At 36.9% G+C, this 9,837-nt stretch overlaps 1 protein-coding gene across 1 annotated transcript in view; it reads left to right on the top strand.

Moving 5' to 3' along the window:
* The first annotated feature begins 4,666 nt into the window (after positions 1-4,666).
* The window catches only part of adipor2 (adiponectin receptor 2), a 37,847-nt gene continuing 32,676 nt past the window's right edge, over positions 4,667-9,837 (top strand). The window contains exon 1 of the mRNA XM_017494327.2: positions 4,667-4,810. The gene's annotated coding sequence lies outside the window, so the exon portion shown is untranslated. The remainder of the gene's footprint in view (positions 4,811-9,837) is intronic.

The following is a 9,837-nucleotide window of genomic DNA, read 5'->3' as shown; positions in this document are numbered from 1 at the left end:
GGAAGGTTGACTGGAAAAAGTCCAAAGAAAACAACTCACCTTTCTCTCTAACGTATAAATGCTTATCGAAAGGACTCTACTAACTTGGATTATTTTCTCTCAAACACATACTGGATTTTGCCTACTTTTTTTCATTAAAATTGTATAACTACTGCATTAATGTTTCAGTATAAAGGAAAAGAAAAACATTTTAAAAAAATATTAAAAAGTTTTGTATGTTTTTAAAGTAATGAACCATATAAAAGAATGAATTGCAGGTTTTTCCACGAAGCCTAGAACAACCTACCAGTCAATTTCCCTAGAGAACCGCACCGCAATGTACTCTATCTTAGAGAATTTAAACACTTTTTAAATGCAAGCGCCAATTATGATTTGGTTTTGATTTATTTCTTTATTTTACTGCTTGTTTTATTGATTGGTACTCAACATAGCAATTATTCTGACTCTTGGAAACTTTATATTTAATCATTTTTTTTGAAGGCTTCTTCTCTTTATGCAGAATTTCTCTAGCAGTGTAGTTAAAATAACAGCACCCCTAATCAATATGTCTGACGAATTCAAACTGAAAATTAATTTTACTCCTCAAAAGCAATAATCTTTTCTTTTTTTCCCCCTCTTCTTTTACAGCATTTCATAGCTGCCTTTGCCCAAATATGAAGCGTACATTTAAAATGCTTTAGATTATCATGGAGAAAAACAAGACATAACAGACAGGTAGTTGACCTGCACAAGTCAGATAATGGCTATATAAAGATTATAAAGAGTTAAAGTAATAATAATAATAATGTTTAAAAGGTTTTGGGCAGGTGAAAATGTGATTATTTACAGGATACAGATCATGCCAAAGATAAAATGTGCCCAAATCTTCTTTTTCATGACTGTGCGAACAAATGTTTTATTGTAAACAGATATATTTGTCAGTCTAACTCAGTGTTGCAATTTTGGCCTTGGTTCACATTTACATTACATTTACATTCACATTTACATTACATTTACATTTACATTTATTCATTTAGCAGACGCTTTTATCCAAAGCGACTTACAAATGAGAAAATACAAGCAAATTCACCTGAATTTAGCTGGAATCCACTGAACATTACCATCCAAAAAACAACTCTCAGCTAGCAGTTGCTAGTATCACTTCAGTTTTATTTGTTTACTTGTAACAGCTTGTTGATTGTTGGGGGTTTTTTTTTACTAGGTCATGACCTAGTATTGGAAATGGACCACATTTTAAAAAGATCATGTGGTTGTCCCCGAGTTAACAAATTAGGATGACTCCAGATCAGTTCGCACGCTATTAGTTTAACCTGGGATTATTTTTACAGGCCATTTTATAGAATGTAAAAGACGCTTCATGACCAGTTCTGACATGACCAGTTCGCACGGGATTACATTCACAGAGAAGCTCTGGTAATTATTACATTACCCAACCTCCCCATATAAAACCCGTCCGAATAGCCCTTTAAAGAAGATGTCTATATATGGCATATCTGATATAGGTGTTGGTGTTTTCAGATAAGATGTGTAGCCTGTTCAGACTAGATCCCATTTAAGGGTGATGCTTTACATTAAGGTTGCCTTACTAATGTTGTTTAATTAGTTAACATGAACAAACCAAAAACTTCAGCATTAATTAAACCAGAAGTAGGTGTAACGTTTACAAAGTAAGCTAGCAAAGTAGGGTGCTTGTTTAAATGTTAACAAAAATTCACCTGCACTTACTAATGTTTATTCAGTCCAACTAATTTTGCCTAAATTAGCATAAATTAAATTTTTGAATGAACTAATTCAGTTCTGAATTGTGCCACTAAACAACTGTGAGGCTGCAACGCTACTTGAATACAAACACAAACTTTCTGTTATAAGCAGGTAAAATCCCCTAAATTCATACTTAAGTATATTAAAAGTAAAAGTAGAAATCAATTCAGAAAATTCCATGTCTGATTTTTGCTTCAGGGGTTTCCTCCAGGTACTCCGGTTTCCTCCCCCTGTCCAAAATCTTGCACTGTAAGCTGATTGGCTTTTCCAAGTTGTCCATAGTGTGAATGAGTGCGATTGTGTCCTGCACTGGATTGGCAACCCATCCAGGGTGTCCCCTGCTTTGTTCCCAGAATTCCCTGGGATAGGATCCAGGCTCCCTTAAGCGGTACAGTAAATGGATGGATGGAAGGAGTCTCCAGTCTCAGTGCTTAGTAACAGTCAGAGGTAAAGCTGTAATTTTCTGTAAGCATTCAGGACAGAGGGCTGTGCGTTTTTCTCTTCCAATTTCTCTTCTATAGAGAGATCAAAATAGAGACTAGTGATGAAAGGACTGCTTCTATCTGCTATAATGTAAGTGATTTCAACAAATATTAGACATTCTACAACGTTAAATGTAACTGTAAATGGATAAAACGTATGACGTGTCATTCTTTTGTTAATTTCTATAGTGTAAGAGGATTAATACATTTCTGTAAAATAATCAACGGCGGGGTGGTACTGCATCACACTTCGTCGTCGATGATTATTTTCTGCATACATGTTCATTAAGGTGTTGCTTCATATTGGTCTTCGTGGACGTGAAATTTTACTGACTGGTGGTATGAACAGTGGTTAATGCAGTTGGTGCAGTGGTTATTTGGTTTATGATTGCACTCTCAGAAATAATTGACATGTATGGCATTTAGCTGATGCCCTTACCCAGAGCGACTTATAGAAGTATTCTCTAATAAATACATTTCCCTCATGCTACTTCACTAAGGTCAGAGACTAAGAATTCCTTGACGCTAAACCACAGTTGGGGTTAGTACAGCATGAAATTTTAAAATAGATTAACTAAATGCTAATTCAAGTGTTTGGTTGGTGAACAGGTTGATCTTCAGTCTTCATTTGTTCAGACAGCCAGGGGAAATTCATATCACCACCTGGGTGCCAGAACAAAGAAGAGTCACGATACGTGTCTTCCTTGTACCTTTGGTGGCTCCAGCTGAGCCATGAGGGTTGAAAGGAGTGTTCTACAGAACAGGATGTGATCATTGACATAAGATGGGTGCATACTGGTATGTTTTTGATTTCGTAAGCAAACATCAGTGACTGTAATTCAATGCAGGAAGCCACAGGAAGCCAGTGAAGAGAAGGTAGCAGTGGTGTGGTTTGAGAGGGTGTTGGATGGTTGAAAACAAGCCTTGCAGCTGCACTTTTACTTGTCGCTGTACCCGTGTGGGACCATCGACGATATATGGTGTGGACATATTGATTGAATATCTTTATCTAAAAAGTGCACGTGGTGTACCAGTGAGCATCAGTGGTCCTTAAAGGTCCATTCGATCAGTCATTTTTTTTCAAGAGTAGCCCCCAGGATCCACAATGGCCTTAAGAATAAATTGTCTATAACATGACTTACAGGACAGGATGTTCATCCAAACACTAGCAAACATTTCAGACTAGAAATCAGTTTTCAGAACGGGGTTTTCTCAGCCACGTAAAGGTGCAATAGTCAATATTTTTATTTCTTGCTAGTACAAATAATCTGTGTAATTATGTAGAAAAAAAAAATAGTTTAAGCCCTTGTCTCAGACCAAGTGTATTACATAGCTGAAGAAAAAAAAAAAAAACAGTTTGGAAACCTGCCTTCAAATCTTCAAACCTTCAAAACATCCCTTCACATCCTCTTAAATCATTATGAGGAGAATTTTGCATGTTTATTGAGTTGTAAAATAGCTTTCAAGCAGTTGAATGTCTTGAAAGTGATGTCATGACAGTCCTTGCTAGTGGTAATTCTGGTTAGCATGCTAACTCCAGTTGAATGGGCTTTTTGTACATGGGTGGAAATGTTAGTGTGTGCAATGAGTAAAAATAAATAAATAAATAAATAAAAATCTTTATCATGTTTTACATACAGTGTCTTCCAGGTTATTTGTACAAGTAAGAAATACAATAAATAAATTTAAAAAAAAAATGACTAGTGCACCTTTAAGGTTCAACTTTAAATTATTTTTTTAAAAAGATATTCATGTTGTCAGGTAAAAGAATCCCTGCTGGAACAACAACAACAAAATAATAGAAACCCTCAGAGAATTTGTAATGGTTTTAATGGTTATAATGAGAATGGCATTGGTTTTAATGGAAACTGTAACGGTCTCTGTGGGTCTCTACTGGTAATTGGTTGCCTTCTACTGGTGATGTTATGTCTAGTGGATACCATTAAGGATAACAGTAATGTTAACGGTAATCGTTTTAATGGTCAACTGAGAGTTTGTAATGGTATTTGTAATGGAAACCATTAGAATTTCTGTGATGGTGTTCTCCCTTTTTTCAGCAGGGATATCATTGATGATACCACAATAAGAACTCAGTGTTCGTTAGTTTGGTAATGTTATTTATGGTGTATTGATACTGAAGTAATAACAGTTAAGGGAACATTAACATTTAAGAAGCTACTAGGAACAACCGACTGACAAACAGACAAACAAACAAACAAACACCGAATTTGAGCCGCAAATCGTAATTGACTATTGTGTGAATGTTGCCTAGCTGACGTCAGTGACGTAAACAACCTTTAGAACTACGTTACCCAAGAAAGCGTTCGGTTTTTGGTGCTCGCTCATTGGTCAGCAGGTTACGATTGGAGCGTTCTGATTGGTTGTGAGGCTCTCACGCGAGGGGCGTCACGCGGTAACGCTACGACAACAAGAAACGCAGACAGTCAAAGACAAGTCAGTGCTCACAGAGAGGCGGTCGGTGCCAGACGCTCGGAGTGGGGAGCAAAATTTACAGAACTCTGTGACAAAAACACTTAAAGGACAGCTTCTGACTCTCGGCTTTGGAGGTAAAGTTTATTTTTATAACATATTATATATGTTTAATCTACTGACACGCAGGGATTTTGAGTAGAAAAACCAGTTTTAACCAGTCTCCTAACGGTTCTATTACTTTTCTTCAGTAAAGCTCGAGCTCGTGCACTGGCCTTTCTCATTTGAACCTGCCACGCTAGCTTAACTAGCCTGCCTAATATTGAAGTGTTTTTTATTGTCTTTTTTTTTTAGCTAAATTAACGCGAAGGGTAAAGCTACAAACCCCAAAACTAGAAGCCAGGACTTTAAATCCACCTCGAGGTCGAGTATTTAAAGGCACCTCTACATTTACAGACTCCCTGTTAGACCTTACATGTCAGACGTAGCATTGTGCTTCACGGCTGCTTTTATTTGCCTTTTAAAACAAACATGATAGACAACACCTGATTAAAAACGCGTCCTGCTATAATTTTGTTTAAAAAACAAACAAACAAGAAAAAAAACAGACTTGGACGAAACATATGGCTATTCATGTTCAAGCCTGACAGAGGGCAAGCTAACTGAAGCTAAGCTAACTAGACTGTAAACAAACCCTCGCGCATCACAGTGATCAAGTTAGCATTGAAATGACAGCAAGAGGAATATTTTTTTACAAGTTTATAGCAAAATAGTCAAGAAAGTTGATTTATTCATGTTTCTGGAGTACACATCACATCCTGCTCTTTGTCTTCGTTCTGCTGTTTAGTTTCCTCTTAAAGCTGTCACCTCAGCACCAACTGCTTTTCAGACATCCTATAGGGAAAGTACATAACTCTATTTCTAACATTCTCTTCAGCAACATCTGTCAAAAGAGATGTCTCAGATCATGTTTACGTCAAATGATACAAATTTTAAAAATAAGTCCTGATGGATAAAAACAAACAAACAAACATTTGTTTGCTTGTAACAGTGTGTTACTTTATTATTCGTAACACCACAATTCTTGAATCTGGTTGGCTGGAAGGTTAATGGCGATTAATTTCCTGACCGTAATCCGAGTTAGAAAGTAACGCGTTACTGTAATTTAATAACTTTTTCTGATAACGCAGTAATGTAAAGCATTGCGTTTAAAACTTATGTAATTTGATTATTTACTGATCTCAGCAAAATTTGTTACTTGCGTTACAAATGCGTTTTTAAAATAAATCGTTTTTTGCCCTGAAGATTTTTTTTTTTCTTTAGTCCTGAATAATTCTTCACTTGGAGTGGTTTGTAACTGAACGTCAGTAAAAGAAGACCGCCTGTGATTTTATGTCTTCAGTGAACGGAGGCGAGATCAATCGGACAGAGTTTACAGGAAAATACGTGGAAATACTCGAGTCTTATTGGCTGACAGTCTCTCAATTCTGCCAAACACTAGCTCAGTCAGTGTGAGGGGGAAAAATGGATATACGCATATATAATTTTTTATTTATTTAAACCAGTAAAGGGGTTGAAACTGAAACGGTAACATTCTCTGATGCTGAGCAGGAAAACAAAGAGTGTAAATGTCTATACGAGTTCCAGTTCACGTGAACATATGAGCAGAGCTTTAGGAAATATAATGAACTTTGCAACCCAGACAATGATCGCTTAGCTGTGCTTCCCCTTGGCTAGAGACACCAAACTAGCCTAGTTAGAAAAGTTTTACATTTTATCGGTCTGGTAGGCCTACAAACAGTGACCACACCTGACGCAAGTTATATGATAAATCCAACCTTTTCTGATCATGTCATACATTAACGCACATTAAAATTACTGAAAGAACTGAGTTTCAGTTTGTAGTGTATTTTTGTAGGTCTGAGACGTTTTGAAAGTAAAGTAATTAGTAACCTGATTACTTTTTACATGCTGTAATCAGTAATATCATCAGATTACAATTGTAAAGTAAGTAGTAATCTCTAGTGGATTACTTTTGAAAAATTTTTCTTATTTAATTTTTTTTGATTAACGTACCCAACACTGGACAGTAGTCATTCTGTCAGATTTAAATAAATGTGCTGGTTCTAATAATGTTATCTGTAACATGTTTTTTGTTTTGTTTGTTTGTTTATTTTTTTGTGTGTGCGTGTCTTATTAACTACCACAGAATGAAAATAGCGTTCAATGCTGCGGTAACGTAAGGAAGAACAGGAACTAACTTGCTCTTACTCGTGGACATGTCGCAACTATAAAAGGTTTGACATGTCGTTTGTTAATACATTAGTAAATAGCTATAATTGGCGAATTGCTCCGGGATAAGAGGAATAAAACACTCGACGTGATGTTTTGTGGCGGTTGTTGATTTTCTTATAAAACTCGCTCCCAAGTGTTTATTTGCTTTCCTATCACTTCTCACTTACATTACAATCTCAGATTACATCTCTCTCTCTCTCTCTCTCTCTCTCTCTCTCTCTCTCTCTCTCTCTCTCTCATATTTTGAATACAATACCGATATCAGCTGATCGAGTACTCAGTAAACATGTTACTGGAAGTTTCTCTTCCCAAGTTCTGCAAAACTCCCTCGGCTTTAATGCTAGCGGCGACACGAGAGGCGCACCTTGTCCGTTCTGTTCTGTAAATGAAATAAAATAGTTTATCAGTGTCCTGTCTGATAACACTCCAAGTAAACAACCGTATCTGCTCTGGTTATACGAGTATATGTCCGACGTCCATCCCCAAAGGTAACACGAGACCATCGTTCTGATCTTTGATACCGATGCCAAAACAAATTCATGATGTCGACGTTTATGGTACTGTTTAAAAAATTCTCCTAGTTATAGAAACATGATTTTTCTTTTTCTTCTTCTCTCTTTTTGTGTGGTAGTCATGTTATCTTTATAAAAAATAATTTAAAAAAAGAAAGAAATAAAAGGCTGAATTTTTTAAAATTAATTTTGGTTATCAGTGTGTGGGACCTGAAGTCAGAACAAAATATGCAGTAATTATAGGTCCAGCCGAGTCGTATGTCATCACAGGATTGCTTTACTGTACGGCAATGTTGTTGTTGTTGTTGTTGTTGTTGTTGTTGTTGTTGTTAGCTTTTTTTTTTATGCAGGATTCCAAGAGATGTGAATCTAGTCTCACCATTCTGAGAACATTTATAGATTTTTTTGTAGAAAAAGAAAAGACAGATCATGATGTTGTTCCATGACCCATACCTGATCAATATGAGTAACCTGACCTTCGAGATGGATTTATCCCTAAGCATCTTAAACCTGACACGTTTCATCCCGTCGTCTTTCGTCCACACGACTTTTGTATGACGTTCGTGTGTTCTCTTCACACGGATTAGCTTTCTCAGTCGGGGTCACGCGTGAGCCGTGTTTACCGTGTCCTTACTCAGAGACTAAGTGCTGCCCAGGTGAAAAATGAACACGGAAGCTGTTCATGTCTATTCTCGACTTTGATTGGTCAAGAAAATTGGTTAGTTAATTTTCAGTAACAGCAGCTCTGACGGTAACAACTTACACAGGGACTTGTACGTCATGCGCTTCACTTAAACCGATTATGAAAGAGTATAATTTTTGATTTGTTATGTATTAACTTTGAGAGAGAGAGAGAGAAAGCGTGGACAGTTTATTGCTGCTCAAACAGGCGCTAAATCGTTTTGTGGACATTCCGCAATATTAATTGGCTAAAAAGTACAATGCGTCATTCGTTAATAAATGAGAAAATAATACGTAGGTTGCTGTGGTATAAAACTTGATATAGGAAAACGATCAACGAAAAAACAATAAATTTGCTTTGCTTTGCTTCGGACTGCAACAACCCAGTCGTTGATTATTTTCCTTTAACATCGTGCACCATGTATGATCTCCATGTCATGAGCATCATCTGTAATTTTATAACTAGGTCTTACAGTAGCACTTAGCTGATTGGACATTGAAATATATGATAGCCAGACGTTTTGTTTTCCAGTATAGTCCAGTCTTGAATAATTAATTTTTGTCATATGTTAAATCATTTTGTATATTAATGCAGCACTAGAGCACTGTGGCTACAAACCTAAATATGATGTACAATAATGCCTTCATGTGTTGGGATATGATATTTCTAAGATATGCCATATTGCCTTCATCTAGTCATCCTACAGTTTAGCAGCTGGTTAAATGAATATATATATATATATATATATATATATATATATATATATATATATATATATATATATATATATATATATATAACATAACAAGCTGCTAAATATATAATTTTACATTTGTAAACACATTATCGATGTCGAGAATGGCGTCACTAGGTGGGACAGATGGTCAGATGATTGAATGAGTATCTCAGCGTTCTCAGAAACGCTTGAAATCTGGACTGCAGTGTGAGCAGGCGCATCGCAGCTTCTCCGTTCTGTTCACGGATACCTGACAGCGCAGTGCCTCACATCCCATAATTCCATAAGATGTCATCGCATTGCCAAGGAGATGGACTCTACAATGTCCCATGCTGTTTGTGTTGTTGTTGTGTGTTGTAGAGCTGATGGTGGTCCATGTCACTGCGTACTCTGTGATTGGGAGTTGAGTTTGGAGGTAGAGAGCTCATTTTGACCTTGGGGGTGTGTGTGTGTGTGTGTGTGTGTGTGTGTGTGTGTGTGTGTGTGTGTGTGTGTGTGTGTGTGTGTGTGTGAGAGAGAGAGAGAGCGAGAGAGACATGCGTCAGGGCAAATGGAGCATTTGACCACCTTGTATGAGGTTGGTGCTCACGAATAGCAGAGTGAAGGGTGAGTTAACCTTATTGTGGATCTTCTGTGTGTGTGTGTGTGTGTGTGTGTGTGTGTGTGTGTGTGTGTGTGAGAGAGAGAGAGAGAGAGAGAGAGAGAGAGAGAATCACTGTGATTAGGCTCCTTTAAATACAAATTCAGTGTTCGTCAGGGCTAGGTGAGGGTGTTAATGTTGAACTCCCTAAGGCTAACATGCTGTTTCTGAAACACTCGCAATTTAAATGTCACGGTCTCTCAGTGAGATCAAACGCTTCGAGCAGTGTGACACTCGGTATTAAATAATAGGTAAATAATTGTTTAGTTCACATCATATCACTATTCTTACAACATGTA

This window comes from Ictalurus punctatus, chromosome 19 (assembly GCF_001660625.3).
Source record: "Ictalurus punctatus breed USDA103 chromosome 19, Coco_2.0, whole genome shotgun sequence".
In the NCBI taxonomy this organism is placed as follows: Eukaryota; Metazoa; Chordata; class Actinopteri; order Siluriformes; family Ictaluridae; genus Ictalurus; species Ictalurus punctatus.
Note: the sequence above shows the minus strand (reverse complement) of the source record. Positions and strands in the feature narration are given on the sequence as shown.